We start from the raw sequence: 22026 nt of genomic DNA on the forward strand, positions 1-22026 counted from the left end.
GTGACTCTACCACTCTAGGAGCTGCACATTGTGGTATTCATACCAGGAATGGTCAATTTTAGTTTGAGTTTCAAATATGGTTTGGTTCAATGTAAGATCGATCCCGAAATTTCAAAATTTAAAATCAATGGGAAAATCGATTCTCGGGTTGGTTAGAAAATTTTTAAAAATTTGTCCAACCACCAAACTTGGTTCAGCCATGGCAAACCTGATTTCTAACCCTTCCAACATTTTGTTCGTTTAATTTCATTATTTCTTCTTTTCTGTTTTTATTTAACTTATTGTTGTTTTGTGCACCCATTATTATTAAAATGTTGAATTGTCCTATAGACTAAATTAAGCCACAAAGGACAAAATTTGATGGCTTTGGGTGGGATGGCAGGTTGGGTCTAGAGTTGGAACCACTAGCCTCTACAAGAGAATAAGATCATATCACATAATGATAGTTGTGTGATATTACTACTACTACATATTAAGATATTCCCAACTATAACATACTGATTTTAAGCTACATCAATGGAATTTGAGATGGAAATGATGTTGGTTGCATCAAATTCCTCAAGTAGATGGATTTCATGGCTTAGCTCCAAGGAATGGTACTTTTCTTAACTTAGAAACTTGAGGGATTTAGGGTATCAATTCCACAAAAATTTTGGACCTGATGGTTTCAATTCCACATGATTCAAGTAAGTAGAACCCTAAGCCAAAAGTAAACATAGGATTGAAAATCATAGCCAAATACCTAGTAGTCTTTGCCAAAAGTGAACATGTTGTTGCTTGTGCATATTTGTTAACAAGCAGTCATTGGAAGGAAATTTAGGACTAGATCTATTCCAAGTTTTTAAGTGTTTTTAAGTATGAGTAGTCTTATATCCAGCTCATTCGTAGAACTATATTGTGTATAGCTTTTTTTTTTTTGGTGTGTTGTGTTTGTGATATGTTGGTGATTCACTATGTGGTTAATCTTTCCATGGGTTGAGTTGTGGATTCCACTATGGAAATTCTAACACTGAATTGGCCATGGAAATGCAAATCCATTCCTGTGGTATAGTGGACCTAGAAACCTAGTGGTGAACTGGTGATATCCATAACCCTATTTAAGTTTATATATAAGTAATTGGACTGATTCTATTTCACATAGGTCAATGCTTTATAATGGAACATTTGTTAGTGAATGATGAAAGGTAATATCTACCTAAGACCCTGAACATTGTCCATTCATGTAGTTAAAGAAAAAGAAAATGTTAATTGGAATGATAAATAAAACCTCCTTCTATCGAGGGCTCAAAATTTAATGGTTTGGGCTAGGGATCTACCGAAATTAAGGCTCCCTTCTTGAAATCATGAGTTTGTATATGGATGCTATTGCAAATAGAACTTTAATTAAAGTTAACCTTGTAACTAGGGAATATATATAAAAGAAGCCTATATTTTTATTTTGTCTATAATATTTGATAATTAATCTAGTCTTGAATTTATTTATTGTACTATCTTACTTTAATTTCTTCTTAAATATTCATTTACAGTCTAGTATCATAATTCCAAGTGTGATTATTAATCAAAGAATTTATTTCACATTTATCACTAAAAAAATGCAGAAATTACGACGTTTGTTTTACGACGTTTAAATAAAACGTTGCTGAAGAACACTTTTTCGTGACGTGAATAGTAATTGTGGCAAAAAAACGTTTATGCAACGGTTAACAATAACTGTTGCTAAATGACGTTTCTTGCATCATTTCATTTACGTTTTGACGACGTTTACAGCAAACGTCACTAAAGTCTTTCCCACCAAAAGCGTAACTTTTAATGACATTTATGTTAAACGCTGTCTACTATCTCTAAAATTATTACTGTTATTATTATTATTATTATTATTATTTCTTTAATTTTTATTTAATTTTAAAACTTTTATCAATTAGTTATGAAATTAATTAATTGTAAAGTTAAGTTTTAGTTAATTTAAAAATAATTATACTTTATAAAATATTTATATTGATGAATATTTTAAATGATTAAATATTTAAAATGTTTTTATTAACTAAAACTTTTAATTATTATTAGTTAACTAATTAATTAACCTTGAAGGACTACTATTGTAGTTAGGATGCCATTATAGGCCGAGTTCGGTCTGGGTTTGCCTGAAGGCTTATCGGACTATTTCCAATGTTTTCATGTAACTTGACTCAAACCAACTCAATAACATGCATTTTTTAACCTTACCCAACTCAATATGGCTCAACCTAATTTTGACCCGATCCAACCACAACCTTTTAATTTTATTTTCTAACATATTTTGAAAACCTAAAAACCATTAATTTAGTCCAAACCCTAAATATTCAAAATGAGTATATTGTGAGAAAGCTGAAAGTCAGAGAGCTAGAATGATGCAAGAACTAAATTGCGCATGTCACTTCTGATGTTGGAGGTAAGGCCTTTATATAGGCATTGTTTGGCGCGGGCATCACGCAATGCGTTCGGGTCTTCGGGAAGACGTGCCTAACTGCTCCGAAGTCCTCGGAGGTAGTTGTGCACGTAGGCCAATCTTTGTGCCTTACTCAGTTTCCTCCAAAACATTCGGTGTAAGAGTTGACTTCTGAGAGACTCGGGAGTGATGGGATGCATGCAAAATTTGTCGGCGAGCACGTCTTGCAGGTCGCTACTTGGACCTCAATCAGGTCAGCAAGCCCTCGAGGGAGGTCGCTTTGGCCGGTACTGACGAGGTACCACAGGTCGGCCCTGGACGAAGTGTTGCTAGTCACCTTGAGTTATGGATGAGGTCGCCAGATAGGTTTCCACCAGGTCAGCAACAGAAGCAGGTTGTCAGGTCAGCGGTGGAGGTAGGTCGCCAAGTTGGTGGCAGAGACAGGTTGTCAGGTCGGCAGGTCGGCGCCAAAGGTAGGTTGCCAGGTCACCAGGTCACCAGGTCGCCAGGTCGGCAATAGAGGTAGGTCGTCAAGTCGCTAGGTCACCAAGTCACTAGTTGGGGCTCCATCATTTTGCCTAAGGCAAGTTGTCACCGGTGGTTCTGGGGTGTCACCCAATTGTTCCGAAATGCCATGTGTCATGATGTCAGTGGAGGGTCAAATCTGCCCTCATCAAATAAATTTAAAAACCATGCTCTCCCACCTTCCCCTTGTATATACACGTGTACCTGTTAGCCCCATTGCAAGAACAAGAATAAAAGAAAAGCTCTCTAGAAGAAATGGTATATTGTACCTCTAAAGCTGGGTAATCTTGATCACATTGATCTCCATTGCGTGCTCATCTGCAAATAAGCAATGGTCCAAAAATCATCTGAAGCTGTATGAGAAGTAGAAGAATGTCATGCTTACATATATAACCTGTTTGGGTTGAGATTTTAAGGTTGTGTTTGGTATGAAGGAAAAAATAGGGAAAGGAAGGGAAAGATAGGGAAACCTTTACAAACCTTGTATAAGTTTTCCAACTTTTCTCTTCCTTTCCTTGCCTTTTCCTTCAAACCAAACATAGCCTAAAGGAATCACTCTGTAGAAGAAGTCACATTGAAATGAACTCTGTATCTTGAATCTAAAATCTTTGATCTTAAAGGAGATAACTCTTTGTGATGCTTCACTTCTGATGCCTGTTCTGGGAGGGCAGATCATCTTCTTTTTCAATGGCAGCTCTGAAGGCAATTGCGGTCTTTCCTAGGGTTGGAAGGGAATTTCTAGTCTTAAAGCAGCAGGCATTCTAAATCAATAAGGATATATGAGCAAGAAAGACTACATAATCCATTTACATACAATACAGGCATTCTAAAGCAGCAGGCATTCTGACCTGTTTGTGACATCGGAGCTGTTATTTTCTGGTCCACACAATCTAGCTAGGAAACCCTCAACACCAATCCTATTTATATCAATATCTTATTTAAGATGACTGAGAGGCTGGATTAGGCAATAGTGGTTGTTCATCTACTTGGAATGTAACATAGCTCTCCAAATTTTTACCTACAGTTGATGTTGAACCTGTATCCCATAAACCTATTGGTTCATCTGTTACGAAGTCCTCTTGAATGGTCTTTTGAATGAAAGATCTTTTGTATCTCCTCAATCCCTCAAGTTCCAATGCAACTTCTTTCATTGTTGGCCTTTCCTTCCCATTTAACCTCAAACATCTTGTTGCAAGGTTAGCAACCTCTTGTAGCTCCTCTTTCCTACCCTCTTTTATGACTTTAGCATCAGGAATTCAAAAAGCCGGTTCTTATTTATTTAAGAAACAAAATATATGATTAAGCTTCTTTCCTCTACTGGTCTAGTAGATGAAACTGGTTTCTCCCCTGTTAAGAGCTCCACAAGAACAACACCAAAGCTATAAACATCACCTTTCTCAGTGAATTGGCTTGATTGAAAATACTCAGGGTCTAGGTATCCTAAAGTCCCTTGCACCAATGTAGTTATGTGGGTTTTATCAATTGTAATTGACCTTGAAATCCCAAAACCTGATATTTTAGCTCTACGCTTATCATCCAAGAGAATGTTTGAAGATTTTATGTCTCTATGATTGGCATGGAAAATGCTGAATGTAAGTAAGCAATTGCTCCTGTAGCTTCTGTAGCAATTCTTAAGCGGTCATCCCATGACAATGGAAAATCTTCATTTTCATGATGAATATTATGGTAAAGTGTTCCACTAGAGATGAACTCATAAATTAATAGAGGAATTTCTGTCTCTAAACAACAACCCAATAGTTTAACCACATTCCTATGATTGATTTGGGAAAGTATGACAACCTCATTAATGAATGGTTTAAGTTGACTTTTATCCACTATTTTGGATTTCTTAATTGCCATAATCCTTCCATCTGATAACATGCCTTTATAAACTGTACCTTGTCCCCCTTGACCAAGAATTCTATTCTCATTATATTGATCAGTAACCTTTGCTAACTCTTCTGCAGTAAAAACTTTTATTTTCTCCACAATACTTTCTTTTGATGAGACTTGTTGTAATAACAAACCACCATTTCTTTTGAAGAATTTTTCTTTGCGCATTTTGATTTGTATTTTCTTCCAAATTTGATACAACCAATAACTAGCAAAAAGCAACACCATACCTAAAGCTATACCTGCATAGTAACAAAACTTTAGTCTGAGTTAAAACAGAAAAATAAAAATAAATGCAAATGATAAATAGTAAATAAATAAAAGCTATATAACTTTTAATCTTTTTAACTTTCTAATGATACAACCAATAACTAGCAAAAAGTAACACCATACCTAAAGCTATACCTGCATAGTAATGGAACTTTAGTCTGAGTAAAAACAGAAAAATAAAAATAAATGCAAATGGTAAATACTAAATAAATAAAAAGCTACATAAGTTTTGATTTTTTTTTTTGTTTTTTGCTTTCTAATGACCATAAAGGAGTCTCCCTATAACTCACACCCTATCTGTCATTTTTCAATTCTGTTCTTGTTGATTGAATTGGTTAAGTATTATATTACAAAAGTAAAAGTTGAAATTTTAAATGCTTAATAATAATTGCAAAAAATATTAATACAAGGTGGGACATATAATTGGCATAAATTGGGAAACTGCTTCCAATCCAATTGCCCCCTATCTAATTAAATCTGTTAATCATGCAGTCCAATCCTATAGGACCTACCCGACTCTATTACAGAGGTTCTTGGTCTGAACACTGAGTCCTGATTATAAATATCGAATTTGGGTCTTCATTTTAAGCTTTGATTATAATAGTTTCATGAGTCAAAGTAAATCCCAAAGGAAATGTTATTCAGAATTTGGGCTCCATACATTCCATCCAAGGAAGATAATACTGTAGAAGACATAATGAACTAAAGGTGTGATAGATAAAAGCCAAAAGATTTCTAAAGGTTATGTCTTGTTGTAATATTAAGTAGTGATAAAGAGGAGGGGTTTGATGATAAATGGCAGTCAATTCATTGATTTTTATCACTTCTTCCTATAGCTGTGATTAGGTCAGGTCTGGCCTAGAATAGGGTGAAACCAGTTCAGAACCAAACTCTATTAGTTCTGTAAAATCAGACACAACCAAACGAATTATTAATCTCAATAATTGTGTCCGATGTGGCTTGATTAGACCCACTATACTCGAAATTTATAATTACCTGAAACATAACAACTTAAAATTTTATTTTTGATAATATCTATATTTATATTGTATATATAGATACTATTGCCTTGCTTGTAATAGATTTGCAAATGGATTAGATCAAGGGTATATCCAAACTTTTAAGAGCATGATTTGGATTCGAATTCGAATATCTTATTTGATCTGATTTGATTAAACGTGTAGTTAAAAATCTTGATAATATAATATAAATAATACATTATACTATTTATATAATATATTATATATAACATATATTATATAAATATTATATAAAATATACATATATAATATAATATGTAAATAATATATAATATATAATATTTCATAACTAACAATCGGATTGGATTGGGCTACTTCTGAATTCAATCTGTTAACTAATTGGATCAACTTTTCTGATCTGACCCAATTTGTTAGGATCCCGGGAGGTATTTGCTTCTGGCTCATACGGGATCGAATTCAGATTTAAATGGGATCTGATCTAAGTAATTTGTAACTCTAGGTTGTAATGCAGGTTATAAAAGTTAAATCAAAGTATATATTGTATAAATTTATTCATGTAATTACACAGTTACACTAATAAATATAATAAAAATACAGTAAATTATAATCTGTTTATAGGTTGATAGAACAAGTATTTTTCAACTAAAATTATCGTATATACTGTCTACAAAATATAACCCTTTAATACATGAAGAAGAATTACAAGAAAACCATGGGGCTTCTATATAATTTTGATTACTTAATTATTAGTTCGGAACGGCAAAAACTGGTTTCAACCCAATTACGATCCGGAAACTGGTTTCCCCTATCGCTGTCAGTCTCCTTGGATTCTTTTTCTATTTCTTTTCAAGCTGTTTTTTATGGGCCGACAACAGTAGAATCTTGAGGGGATTGGAATTGATGATTAGTTATTTGAGATTGGGCAAACAATGAAATTGACAACTGAGTGTGGGGGACTGGTGGATGTGGCGATTTCCGAGTTACATTGAAGACAATATACATTCCGAGTTACATTTCCGAGTTACTTGAATCAACCGAAGTTTTGTCCGTGAATGTGGAAGAGGAACGCAACCACCGTTTCTTCTTACGCCCCCATCTGTACCAGATGGGCAAGAACAATTGTAACTCCCAGGCGTATTTATGCAAATCGTTGACGAGAAGCAGTCATTCATGGTTGGATCGTTGATGAAATAGCAGCATAACCCCAGCTACAGCCATTGTTAACCTTCTATACTTGCTGGGGGGATGTTCCTTTTCCCCCTCCTCCACAGTCCACCCGTATATATCCAGATTTGCAATGTTATTTCTTTAACTTCCACTACTTTATCACACTTGTTATAACCTTTGTTTGGGTCACCTGTGCCTTCCCCAATCATATTCTTTTGCAAAAACAATTTGGGAGGGGTGAAACTGTGGTTGCATATCAGCCGGAAACCATCGTCTCTGTAACAGCTTGAGTCGTCTCCAAAGCCGAACGGGTAGGGAACGGTGATGTTCCCGCATTCGTCTGGGCAGCCTGGCTTTGCCATGATTGGTGATGAGATTGCAGTTGCTATGCCGAGACTCCACAATAACGGCAACCACAGGAGTAGGAGCTAATGAAACAGCAGCATAACCCCAGCTACAGCCATTGTTAACCTTCTATACTTGATGGGGGGATGTTCCTTTCCCCCTCCTACACAGTCCACCCGTATATATCTGGATTTGCATCTCGACAGTGTGCCGACCCCTCACAGCACTTGCAACCGCACGTTGAGAACATCTCCCATTCTTGTATGCGATCATTTCGGAGATATTCCCAATACATTGTTGAGATGTGTTGCGAGGTTGATGTGAGAAGCGTCTTTGAGGGCATTTTTAATTAAAGGCCCAGAAAGGTATCCCAATGCACACACGACTTTAAACATGTTAATTAAAGAGGCCCTGAAAGGTATCCCGAGACGTATTGTCAGATTCAGATCGGATCTGCTCCTCCTCGTACAGTGTGTCTCACTCTGATCTCACAAACAAGTACGAGATGTTTTAGATGCATATTCGAAACATGCCGTGAGGTTGATGTGAGACGCGTTTCAGTGAGGAACATATCCGAATTCATCTCCAGATCGATCCATCAGTTAGGCTAAGTCAACTGGGAAAGATTTTTTTTTTTTTTTTTTTTTTAAGTATTGTCATTATTTTCATATTTAATCAATCTTATCTTTTCTACATGTTTATTAATTAAAATTTATCTACGTTTTATTTTGACTACAATAATTACTTAGACATTAAAAAGCATTTCTATGGCACACAATTTCGTCCATAGTGTAGTAGGTACTGGCGTACTGCAAAACCACTCTTATTTGCTACAAAATTTGCACGTTGGGGCTGTATTATATCTTTGCATTTTCATCCTTGTTAACAAATTCTGATCTATTTATACTTCAAGTTTTACTTAAATTACAGCTTCCAGCTTCACTTTTTTCGCATTTTATATATTTGCATTCTATATATTTGTATTTGTATTCTTTCTAAATTGAGCCTTTTAAATCTTGCATTTTGTATTAATTTGTATGTATTTATTCTGTACATAATTGTATTTGTACTTTTTCCAAACTGAATAACAAATCAAATCTAATTTTATTTTCTAAATGAAAATTCATTAAATTAAAACATTATATGGGTGTGGATATAGGTCCTTTTTTTTTCAAATAAAGTAAATTATTTATTTACATATTAAACCAAATTTAATTATTTAAATAAGATAGAAAACTGAATCTGAATACTTGAAGAGATGGTTTTCAAACCATTATTGACCTGGGTGATCAGACCATTTGGTCCAAAAACCATTCAGACAACTGATTCCATTTTACCCCTGATCTGATTCTTAATATAATAATGTTTTTTCTCTGGTTTTTACTATAGTAAATTTTCTCATAAAAAAGTCAAAATATAAGAGGTTAAAGCACTTGTCCAACTTTTTTCAGAAAAAACAAAATCATTGCGGGGCAAGTCAGTTTTATAACAATTTATTAAATTAATATATAGATTCAACCGCTATCTGGATAGAAAATAAATAACCAAAAAGTAGAGGTCCAATGCAAATTTTCACTACCGAGCTATAAACATTCAAAATGTCAACAATCCACACTCTATGCATCAATGCTCACTAGTATCAGCAGTATTCAACCCTCTGACATGCTTCTCTTTCCCACATGAGCCCATGCAGGGTCAACTTACATTAACAATTTGGTTGTATTTGGAGAAGCACCAAGTATCAGCAGAAAAAATAAATAAATAAATAAAAGTTATCACATCCCCCCCTCCACATACCGCACCCCAAAAATACCCCACATGCACATCTTAGTATGCATTAAGAATATCTCTATATTTGTCATTGGGAGATGTTCCAAATGCGTGATTGGGATGTGTAGTGAAACGTTTTAAGGATACATTTGTGAGGGGGAGATGCGACTTCCCTACCCAGTACCCACCCTTTTGTTACCCGGTAGATTCTCCTTATCATTAGAAGTCATATTAAATGGGTTTAAAGATGTGAGTCTAATTTGCTCATTTCAGTAATTCATACTTACACAGACGGGAACAGGGCATCTCACACATTACCCAAATTTTCTGTCGTACTATTACTTGTCTCAGTTTCCTGATTTGCTATAAATATCATCACTCATAATTGTATAGTTGAATGAATTTGCCTTGTTAAGGCATCAAAAAATTAAAAAAATTAAACCTATGTGATGCGGCGCAATCTGGGCACTCCTAGATGGCGGCTGATAGGCTCCTTGCTGGCAACGAGCGGCACCTGAGAAGACGAAAGGAAGGATTCCCGGGGGTTTGCCCGGTGGGAATACTCCGATGCTTAAGTTAGTACTGTGTATGGAAGTAAAGAGGGCAAAATGAAAGCTAAGAGTAGAGGTCGCGCTTATCACTATATTCAAGAGGTTGGAGGTCTCCCCAGAGTTTCTCCTCTGCCCTGGGGGCTTTTATAGGAGCGCTCTTGCGAGATCAGGCATAACTGCCATTGGGCTCCTGCCGCAGCCGTTACCTGCCAGGTCTGCGCAGGTGATTATTACAGTGTACTATCCACTTGGTCGAGTGACACGTCCCAAAGGGGCAGGCACGCCTCCATCTGTCGAGAGACGTTGGCACAGACTGTCGAAAGAACAAGGACTGCGTCGCCAGTCGAGAGACGCAGCGCAGTCTGTTCGGTACGGTCTTGTCAGATGCAAGCTTCTTGAGAGCGTCGCATCACTTAGTCGCAAGTTACCTTGTAGCGAGCTATCCTTGGCGCGAGCTACTTCGCAGCAAGCTCTTTGGGGTACTTCGAGGTGACCCTCATCAAGGTTGGTCTTTGGGGCAGTCTTCTGCCCAGGTGCTAGAGCGAGCTGGTTTCCCTAGCTCGCGAGCTGAAATATTCTTGGAGTAATCCCTTATTGGTAGCTCGGGGAACCTGGAGCTCGCGTTGTAGCGAGCCTCTCCTTTACCTTGCCACCGCGTAGCGGGCTGCTTTATGTGCCGAGCCTATCACTTAGCCGTACCGGAATAGGATGTTGAGTTGTCGCTTACGCTGAGTCAGTGTCCACGTGTCACCGTTTCATAGGTCAGGTCAAATCATCCTTCATCAATTGCCCCCCACTCCTCGGGCTAAGAGTGCCACCTTAGCGCGGGGAGTTTATGAAGCGCGATGGACTGATTTGACCGAAATTCAAACTTGATTGACCGTAATAAATGCATTGGCAGGAATCAAGAGATCTCCTGACTCCTCCGACTTCTCGGATTCCGAAAACGTGCTGAGGTGGCCTTTAATTCCGAATATCGTGCGGCTGCGACTACCTTAATCGTGGAAGATGTGCCACCAATCGCCTTCGGTTTTCAGAAGGCATGCGGTCAGGGCGCCCGTGGGCCACTGGATCTGTTTCGATCCGGGCCGTCGGTTTGAGAGGGCAAGGGCTATAAATGGGGAGCCCCCCTCGGCCCTACCTCCATCCACGCCATCTTTCTTTGGATTCTGAGGTTGCGTACTTCGCCTGGTCTACTCGAGTTTCTCAGTCCACCTCGTTCCATCTACTCTGGTGAGTCCCGATCGCCGTCAGCCATGTCTGGGTACCCACGCCATACCTACAACAGGGGCGATGGTCAGAATGATGATGATGCTCCCTCGAGCTCGGGGGGAGCCTGGGAGCATATCCCGGAGGCTCGGGAGGCCTCTCGCGACATGGCGTCCACTTCTAGGGGGAGGGAGCCTGATACCTTTGGCCCTTCCTTGATGACAGCGGAGAGGCTCAGGTCTCTGATCCGCTACTTTCGCCTTCCCGGGGACCTGGTTTACAGCCTCCCCACTGGAAACTTCCCTTGGGAGCATGGTCTCAATGAGATAGTGATCTTTGAGGAACAGCTCGAGGCTGGCCTGTGTCTTCCCCTGCACCCCTTGATAGTGGTGGTGCTGAACCACTTCAACGTTACTATAGACCAGCTTCACCCAAACGTTGTTCGAAACATGGTTGGGACTATATCCTTATGTCACGAGTACTGCCTCCCTTTAGACCTTTACATTTTCGCCTCTATCCTTTGTATAAAGAATGCTGCTCCTGGGGTTCCTCCGGAGAGGCGCTTTTACTACCTCTCTCCCTATCGCGGCTACAAGCTCTTGTACGAGCTGCCGAATAGGATCCCCACCTGGAAGCGGGACTACTTTGTGGTCCGTAACCCTGAGGGGTGGCCCTTTCCCACCGCTTGGAGGGGCGCCATCCAGGACCCCGGGGCCGAGCTGGACCCTGAGACTCGGAAAATGATTTTGTCTTGGGCGTCGGTTGGCTTCCTTTGCTTGGACTACTTGGCCGAGGAGAAGCTTGTGCAGGCAGGCTTGAGCCCGGGTAGGTTGGCCTTTTCGGTCGCATAGCGTCTTGTGACTTGTGTACACATGCATTTTGCTTCCTATTGGACTGATATCTTGTGGTCTTTTGGCAGCCATCATGTCTAGTGCCGATTCGCGCCGCCTTCTCTCAGGCAGCCAGAGACGCCAGGTGAAGAGGACGCACCCCGACCGGACCCCTCCTTCGGGAAGCATTGAGTTCAGGTCTGCGGAGTCGGTCCTGCCCTCTCCTCCGCCCGAGGTTCCGATGCCCCCTCCTCCGCCTGAGGTTCCGATACCCCCTCCTCAGGGGACTAGCGGGGTCAACCCTGGGGGAAGCGAGCCCTCTCTACTGGGGGAGGCCCCCTTTAACCCCCTTCAGCCCCGTCCTTACCCCCGGTTCCCAGTGGGAAACTGGGAAGGGGTAAACGATTATCTGGTAGCTCGCCGGAGGAGTCGGAAGGCGATCAGTAATGACGAGATAGCTCAGTGGGGAAACATGGAGCCCGGGGATCTCTCTGCGTTCGCTTCTGCCCACTGCATGGTGGTGAGTGACCTTTTTCCCTCTTCCTCTCTTGTTTTGCCCTGTCTTCTAATCTTTCTTTTTCGCCGATAGGTAAATTCTGCCATCCATGCCATGGCTCTCCAGACGTGCATCCATCGCATCGACGCCCTCGACCAGCGTGCTGCCAACCAGAAGCTCTAGGTCGAGCTCGACCGGATCCGGGGTGAGCTCCATCACACCCACAAGGGGAGCGAGTCTCAGGAGCTGCTCGTCCACGACCAAGAGGCTCAAATCGCTTGGCTTACTGAAGAGAGCGCACGCTATAGGGAGGAATCGTCGAGGATGGCAGGGGAGAGGGAGAGCAGTTTGGGATTTTAAGGACTCCCAGGAATTTCATGACCTCCAGGCGGAGTATGGCTCGGGTTCGTACCGCTCTGGGTTCAAGCTTTTCCGGTGGCTGGTTCGGAAGAAGTTCTCCGGGCTTAACCTCGACGGCATTACTATGAAGGGCCTGTCCCCCGAGACAGCAGACCAAGCGGATGAAGAGGAGCCTGACTCTCCGGAGGACGAGGAGGCGGATCCTTGAGGTGGTGTTTCTCTAGGCTTTTGTGGCTTCTGGGTGCTGTAAACCCGGTCTTTCACTAGTTTTTTCGGTTGGGCGATTGTGCCCCATGATGATCAAACCTTTCCCGAGCTGTTTAGCTCGGTTGCTGCATTTGTTATTTTCCTTTACCGCATTTGTTTGTTGTTGTTTTTTTATTTTTATTTTTTGACAATGAAAGTCTCTCCCCTCTTCTGAGTATGATGAACTCCTTTTATTTTGCTAAAGCGATCTCATCATTTGGGCTATTGAGGTTACCTACCCAAAGTAGGGCTCTTCGGTAGGTGTTCTCCCTATTGGTCACGTTTAGGGCCTCCGCAGCATACCACGAAGTGATTACTACGTACGCCCAAGCTAAGCATTGGTTGGTTATCCCTTAGGTCGACCGACGTATCAAGACGAGCTATGCTTCGTGGGGTTTAAACCCGAGCTGCTTACGCCTTTAATATTTGATACTTTGCCTTCGCTATTGAGGTAGCTATCTTTCTTCACGCCGGGGTCTTTGTTAGCTCGGTGTTTTGGCCCTTAGGCTTAGGGAGGGACACGTAGTCCGCTCTTGGATTCTCCCAAGTCAAAGTGGCGATTGGGGTCTTCTTGCGCCAAGGTCATGTTAGCTCGGTATTCTGTACCTTAGGCTTTGGGAGTAGCACATGGCCTACTTCGCTTCTTACAGATAATATTGCCTCAAATTGACAATATTCCACGCTCGAGGTACTTGTTTCCCTTCGAGGGTCTCGAGCTCGTATGTTCCTTCCCCGATCACTCGTTTCACTCGGTAAGGACCTTCCCAACTGGACCCGAGTTTGCCAGTGCCGGGTTCAGGTACCATAACTTTACGAAGGGCCAGGTCGCCAACGCGGAGGTTCCGCTTCTTGACCCTGGCGTTGTAGTACCGAGCTACTCTCTGCTAGTAGGCTACGATCCTAATTTACGCGAGATCCCTTACTTCGTCGAGTAGGTCGAGGTTGGTGCGTAGCTCATCCTCGTTTGTTTGATCATTGTATGCTTCTAGGCGCAACGTAGGTACTTTGATCTCTGCGGGGATCACTACTTCGGTGCCGTAGGTGAGATTGAAGGGTGTTTCTCCCGTGACGGTTTTCTCCGTGGTCCGGTAGGCCCATAGGACACTGGGTAGTTCATCTGCCCACAATCCTTTAGCTCGATCCAGCCGTGCCTTTAGTTCGCGGAGGATGGCTGTATTCGTGACTTCTGCTTGGCCATTTGCCTGAGCGTGCGCGATTGAAGTAAAGTTCTGTTGGATCCCCATGTCTCGGCACCAGTCTTGAAATTTGATGTCCTTGAACTGTTTGCCGTTGTCGGAGATCAATACTCAAGGTAATCTGAAGCGGCATATGATGTTCTTCCAAAAGAAGTTATGGACATTTTGGGCTGTTATTGTTACGGGGGGTTCGACTTCTACCCACTTGGTAAAATAGTCCACTACTACCACTAAGAACTTCCTTCCACCCGTTGCTGGTGGGAATGGTCCAAGTAGATCAATGCCCCACTGTGCAAAGGGCCACGGACTGGTGAGGTATTTGAGGTCGGCAGCGGGTTGGTGGTGAACATTGGCAAGTCTCTGGCATTTATCACATTTTCTAACGAGTTCGATGACATTTTCCTTCATCATTGGCCAATAGTACCCTTGTCGAAGCGCTTTCTGGGCGAGGGCCCTGCCCCCCAAGTGTCCGCCACACAGACCCTCATGGGTGTCGCGGAGTACAAGTTCGGCTTCGGAAGGTCGCAAGCAACGCAGGTAGGGGAGTGTGTAGGATCTCCTGTATAGCCGCTCGTCTATCATGATGTATTTAGCTGCTTGACGTTGCACCCTTCTAGCTGCATTGTGCTCTGCAAGGAGGGTCCCGTGTAACAAGAAGCTCATGAGTGGGTCAATCCAGCTCGGCTCTGCTTGAACGACGGGAGCGACCTCCTCTGCCCCCCGAGAATGCTAGGTCAAGACAGGTCCTCTATGTACACGGTTCTCATGGTGATGTCGCTAGTGCTGGGTAACTTGGAAAAGATATCGGCCTCGGCGTTCTCTGACCTAGGGATCTATCTGATGAAGTGTGACTGGAAGTTGAGCAGGGCCTCTCTGACTTTGGCTAAATAGGCGACCATGGTCGGCTTGTGAGCTTCATACTCGCCCGTGACCTGGTTGACCACGAGCTGGGAGTCCTTGTAGATAACAATGTGCTTGGCTTTTACTTCTCTGGCTAAGGCTAGTCCGGCTATCAATGCCTTGTATTCTGCTTCATTGTTAGACGGCTCGAACTCAAAGCCTAGTGCGTATTCCAGTTTCATGCCGCTCGGGCCGTGCAAAACTATTCCGACACCGCTGCCCTGTTGGTTCGAGGAGCCATCTACGTGAAGGATCCAGGGCTCCTCATCCCAGCTCGCGACTGGCCGAGCTAGGAGAGGTGCCACACTGGCTACTACTTCACGGGGTTCGGACTCGACCGACCTGGAAGCTTCGGGCTCACCCGAGGTGGGAGCCTCGCGCTCAACCGGCCTGGGAACTTCGGAGCTGAATGTGCATTCGGCTATGAAATCTGCTAGGGCTTGGGCCTTAATGGCAGTTCGCGGCTTGTACTGGAGGTCGTACTCGTTGAGCTCAATGGCCCACTTCGTCAACCGACCGGAGACCTCGGGCTTAAGCAATACTTGCCTCAGAGGTTTGTCGGTAAGAACGATAAAAGTATGAGCTCGGAAGTACGGGTGGAGCTTCTGAGCTGCAATTATCAATGCGTATGCCAGCTTTTCCATCTCTGGGTATCTCGTTTCTGCTTCCTGCAATACTTTACTAACATAATAGATGGGTCGTTGGACCCAATCTATTTCCTTTATTAGTACCGAACTGACAACCTCATCGCTTGCCGAGAGGTAGAGTTCTAAAACATCGCCCTCATCGGGCCGGGTTAGGGTCGGCACGCTAGTAAGGTATTCCTTGAGCTCGTCGAACGTGAGCTGGCAATCTTGGGTCCATTCGAACCCTTTGCTCTTTATTGCCTTAAAGAACGGCAAATAGCGGTCTGCCGACTTAGACATGAAACGGCTTAGGGCGGCTATGAGGCCATTCAACCTCTGAACCTTCTTCGGCTTCCGGGGCGGTTTCATGTCTAAGATGGCCTTAACCTTATCCGGGTTGGCTTCAATGCCTCGCCGGTTAACGATGTGTCCTAGGAACTTACCCGAGGTTACACCGAACACACACTTGTTTGGATTCAATTTCATATTGAACTTACGCAAAATTCCAAAAATAGAATGCAAGTCTTGTATTAATTAATGTGAGAATTGGGTTTTGACGACCATATCATCTACATAGCATTCTACTTTTCTGCCGATTAATGGCTTAAACAATTTATTTACAAGCCTTTGAAAGGTTGCCCCTGCGTTTTTCAACCCGAAGGGCATAACCTTGTAACAGTACAGACCGAATTCAGTGATGAAGGCAGTCTTTTCTTCGTCTGCTGGGTCCATCTTGATCTGGTTATAGCCCGAGTAGGCGTCCAAGAAACTTAGCAACTCATGCCCTGAGGTCGCGTCCACCAAACGGTCAATTCTGGGGAGCGGGAAGTAGTCTTTTGGGCAAGCCCGGTTCAGGTCGGTGTAGTCGACGCACATGCGCCACTTGCCGTTGGCCTTCTTTACTAGGACGGGGTTGGCTACCCAGCTTGGGTAGTGGACTTCTCTTATGAAGTCCGCTACAAGGAGCTTCTCGACTTCCTCATTGACCTCTTTCCACCGTTTCAGGGCTAGGTTGCGTTTCTTCTGTCTAACGGGCCTAACTACAGGATCAGTGTTCAGCTTGTGAGTTATGAGTTCGGGGTCTATACCGGGCATTTCTGCCACGGACCATGCAAAAATATCTAAATTTTGAAGTAAAAAACTTACCAGTTCGGATTGTAGGGGCTCCTGGACGGAGACGCCGGTCTGGAGCGTCTGAGCTGGGTCTGCTATTGAGGTCGGGACCGTGACTGTTTCTTCCGTGGGCGTGGCTCATTCTTCGCCTTGCTCCGTGGGTCGTTCCAGTTCAAGGTAATCGGTCACCTTGGTTTTCCCCTTTAGGGCGGCAACATAGCACTTGCAGGACTCGAGATGGTCGCCCCGCGCCACTCCCACACCGAAGTCTGTTGGGAACTTCATAGCCAAGTGGTAAGTGGAGATCACCGCCCGTAAGACATGGGTGATCGGCCGACCTACTATGGCATTGTAGGGAGAGGGGGTCGCTACCACTAGAAAGTTGTGTTCGAATCTGACTACACAAGGCCATGTGCCGATCTCTACAGGTACTGTTATTTTCCCAAGGGGCCGGACTTCCTCTCCGCTGAAGCCTACCAAAGGAGTGTCTGCGGGCTTCAGGTCGCTTTTCTGCAACTGGAGCTTGTCAAACGTGGCTTTGAAGAGTATGTCGGCCGAACTGCCCGAGTCGACGAGTATGCACCTAACCTCGAAGTCGTTGATTCTCAACTTTATTACGAGCGCGTCGTCGTGGGGGTAATGGACCCCTCGCACATCGTCTTCTGTGAAGAAAATTGGCTCTTCCATTCTTGGCCGCTTTGGGGGGTTCTGCTCCTCCCGGGCGACCTCGCGAACCGACGTCCGAGCTGCCGCTGAGGTGCACCCTGCAACGACCGAACCTCCCACTATCATGTGGATGGTTCCGCGAACTGGCCTCTCCTCTGGAGGTTGTCTCTGTGGTTGTTCGGCCGGCCTGCTACTGGACTCGGGAGCATCTTTACCGTGCTCCCCTTGCCGACCTGTTCTGTTACTATTATTATTGTTATTATTATTTTGTACAAAGTTTCTCAAATATCCGCAACGAATGAGCTCTTCTATCTCGTCGCGGAGGTTTTTACAACTCTCGGTGCTGTGCCCGTGGTCTTTATGAAAACTGCAATAAAGACTCTTATTTCCTTCACTGGGATTCCCCCTCAGACGGGGTGGCCACTTCACGTACAGGGCATCCTTGATTGCCATCAGGATTTCAGCCCGCTTTGCGTTCAATGGGGTGTAGTCAACTCAGTCTGGTGTAGGAGCTCGGAACAACTGACCTGGCTTTGCTCCCCAAACTACCTCCTTTTTTCTTCGGATGTCCTCTTGATTGGAAGGTTCCCCTTCTCTCTTTCTTTTTTCGGGTGCGCCCTCACCCTTCTGGTTGATCTCCTCTTCAGTGGCTATGAACTTATCCGCGAGCTTTAGAAAGTCGGTTATGGTTGCGGGTTGGTTGACGACCATGTGCCACTTGAACTCTTTGTGCTTTACGCCCTTCTTGGCCGCTGCTAGGTGTACGGCGGGGTCCAGGCGCGGTATCTGCATACAAGCGTTGTTGAACCGCTTGATATAACTTCGGATGGACTCTCCCTCTCTTTGGGCTATGTTGAAGATGCTTTCTTCAGTCCGCAGGCACCGCTTGCTGGTGACAAAGTGCGGGTACCACGTGCGGGTTGCTCCCCTGAAAGTAGTGGAGAAGGCCACACAAATGCATGACTCACTGGCTCGCGCCAGGTGCATCTGTGACTGAAAGGCATCTACATGATCATTCGGGTCAAACGACCCGTCATACTTGTCAAGAGGGGGAAGCTTGAAAACCTTGGGCATCGGGACTGCCAAGAGTTTGGAAGACAGGGGGGACGGAACTGAGAGGAAGGTAGCCTTAGCTTCGACCGATCTTACCTCTTCTTCGCCCATGGTCTCGGGCAAATCGCGGGTGAAAAATCGGCGAGCTCGGTGGCGACGTCTCTGCTTCTTGGTGGGCTCGGCGTTCGTGCTGCTCACCTCCGCGCTGTCTAGAATGGTTTGGGCCGGGAGTAGCCCGGTCTGCTGGTGATGGCTGTGGACAGAAGGGACTTGCCTAGAGTTTGTTGCCAGGATCTCAAACCGGTTTTAAGGATCGGGGTTCCGAACTTCGACTGTCGAGGCGACGTTGACCTGCCGGGCTGGGGCCCTCCCGACCTGTCCACTCGCGCGAGATCGGGGTAGCCGGTTTCTCCTGTCTACCGTGGGGGGAGGCCTGGTTTTTCGGGAGATTTTGGGGGGCCTCTCCTCGGCCGGAGTGCTCGCTCTGGCGGCGAGATTTGGCTTGCTGCGAAGCCAGGTGATGAGGCTGTTGAAGCTGGGGTTGGGGTAGCTGGGGGAACTGTTGCTGATACTGGTACTGGGAGACCTAGTGCAGCACGTGCTGTTGATAGAGCTGAAGTTGTTGGAACTGTTGCATTTGGGCCTGCATGGCCTTCATGCACTACATCAGATCTTCCAGCTGGTTCGGGTTGGCCGCTGGGGGCACAACCGAGGGTTCGGTGAACATCGTTCCGACTGTAGCGGGGAGTGGGGCGATGACAGGTGCCATTGTGAGAGGCACGTTCAAGCTGGGGATTCCATCCGCTGAGAGGGGGACGGTGAATTGTCCGATACAGACAGTAGGAGACTGGGGCTGTTCCCTGGAGTTATCCATTTCCGTGCTTCGTCCGACGTTGCTAGAAGAAGCCATGAGCGTTGGATTGTTTCAAGGAAGAAGAAGGAACTGATAGAGTTTGGAGGGAAAGGCATTTTGAAGCGTATCCCACAGACGGCGCCAAATGATGCGGCGCGATCTGGGCACTCCTAGCTGGTGGCTGACAGGCTCCTTGCTGGCAATGAGCTGCACCTGAGAAGACGAAAGGAAGGATTCCCGGGGGTTTGCTCGGTGGGAATACTCGGATGCTTAAGTTAGTACTGTGTATGGAAGTAAAGAGGGCAAAATGAAAGCTAAGAGTGGAAGTAAAGAGGGCAAAATGAAAGCTAAGAGTGGAAGTAAAGAGGGCAAAATGAAAGCTAAGAGTGGAGGTCGCGCTCTTGCGAGATCAGGCATAACCGCCACTGGGCTCCTGCCGCAGCCGTTACCTGCCAGGTCTGCGCAGGTGATTGTTACAGTGTACTATCCGCTTGGTCGAGTGACATGTCCCAAAGGGGCAGGCACGCCTCCATCTGTCGAGAGACGTGGGCACAGACTCTCGAAAGAACAAGGACTGCGCCACCAGTCGAGAGACGCTGCGCAGTCTATTCGGTACGGTCTTGTTAGATGGAAGCTTCCTGAGAGCGTCGCATCACTCAGTCGCAAGTTACCTCGTAGCGAGCTATCCTTGGCGCGAGCTACTTTGCAACAAGCTCTTTGGGGTACTTCGAGGTGACCCTCATCAAGGTTGGTCTTTGGGGCAGTCTTCTGCCCCGGTGCTAGAGCATTCTTGGAGTATTCCCTTGTTGGTAGCTCGGGGAACCTGGAGCTCGCGTTGTAGCGAGCCTCTCCTTTACCTTGCCACCGCGTAGCGGGCTGCTTTATGAGCCTATCACTTAGCCATACCGGAATACGATGTTGAGTTGTCGCTTATGCTGAGTCAGCATCCACGTGTCGCCGTTTCATAGGTCGGGTCAAATCATCCTTCATCAGAATCCCTGTTCGGTTATGTTGCCACCAACCAGAAATCCCCTGAAAGAACCAGGACGTCAACGGATCCAAGTAGCTCCAACTCCATCCAGCCTGCGCGCACCTTCATCCTCGACCCACAGAAATCCCAAAACACAGCGACAGTGCTTAGATCTCTTGCCATTTCTCGCCAAGAGATCCTTGATTCCATCCTTGAGGGTTGTGCCCTTAGTGTTGATACCCTTGAAAAGCTTACCAAAATTGCCCCAACTAAAGAAGAAGAAACCTGTCGTTCTCGACGGCTGGTACCAAAACCACTTCTGGTGTTTTTTCTGTGTGGAAATGGAAGAGTTCGGGCACTAATAAAAGTTCTGGATTCCTTGCCATCGTCTATAGATATCGCATGCCTCGTCATTTTGGAAGAATGTTACTGCCTTTTTAGGGAAATATGCCATGTCTTTTAAGTAAATTATTTAAATGTGTATATATATATATATATAAATAGAGAGAGAGAGAGAGAAAGAAATCTTCACTTTACTTTTCCTCACAAAATTTTACTTGTTTTCTAATTTTAGTTTTCAATGAAGGGATGGGAAATCCATCATATGGATGGCCGAACCTTGCAAGAAGGTTGGGAAAATTTTCAAAAATTTCTTTCTCTCCAATCCGGGAATCGTATTCCCTAATTTAGAAAAATGCATTTTCAAAGTTCGTTCTTGAAACAAAACTAGACCAGATCCGAAACCAAAAGAAGGGAAAGGGAAATACTTGATACGGAATTAAAAGGAACTCCCAACATAGGTGTTCACGCTCAAAGAGTATACCAAATCCGCCTCCACTGAAGATGACATAGCGAATGTTGAGGCAAGATCAACAAGAACTTGGGATTCTTCACCAAGAATCGAGTAGGGTGGTGTGAGCACGACTTCTGATTGTTTCTTCACCAAGAAACAATATCAATAACACTTCTTGATCACTTCCAATTGGTGGAGATCGAACTGGGATGGCGCCAAGAACTAAGGGAGCGAAAATAATGCAGAGAGAATTGTGTTCCTTTTGTGGAATTCGCCCCCTATTTATAATCCCTTTATGATCAGCTTCCTAATCTGATTATGAATGAGATTTCCTAATTTAAATCTTGTATTTAGATTTATACTCTCAAGTTGATAAGACTTATCTTATCCAACTACTAATCCCAATCAGATTATAAACCCAGAATGGCCTAATTTAATTAAACCTTTTAAGCCTAGTTCGAAATGGGCTTAGGTCCATTAAGTCATATTGCTTACTTTACCCATTAAGTGCTGGCTAGTTTGGTTCTCTTTGTATGGCGTGGAACCCTAACATTGATCTACACAACAGCCACATGGGTTCAGCCTAGCCTGTTACAAGGCCTGGCCGAATTCACTGTAGGTCACAGTAAACCCCTAAGTCAAACACCATGAGCTCTTAATGGGCCCAACAATTATACTAAATGGTCCTTGGGTTGAGCCATCTTGTGAAAACCCAAGGACTGTGGGCAGATGCAAGATTTGCTGCTTTTTCAGCAAACAGCACACGAT

General features: G+C 44.2%; 1 pseudogene; it reads right to left on the reverse strand.

Annotated features, from left to right (window-relative positions):
- Positions 1-3888: 3888 nt before the first annotated feature.
- On the reverse strand, positions 3889-7643 carry LOC148872159 (wall-associated receptor kinase-like 1 pseudogene; annotated as a pseudogene).
- Positions 7644-22026: the final 14383 nt, after the last annotated feature.

The sequence above is a fragment of the Nelumbo lutea genome, chromosome 2, assembly GCF_056320005.1.
Source record: "Nelumbo lutea isolate HS-2025 chromosome 2, American lotus-T2T, whole genome shotgun sequence".
Classification (NCBI taxonomy): domain Eukaryota; kingdom Viridiplantae; phylum Streptophyta; class Magnoliopsida; order Proteales; family Nelumbonaceae; genus Nelumbo; species Nelumbo lutea.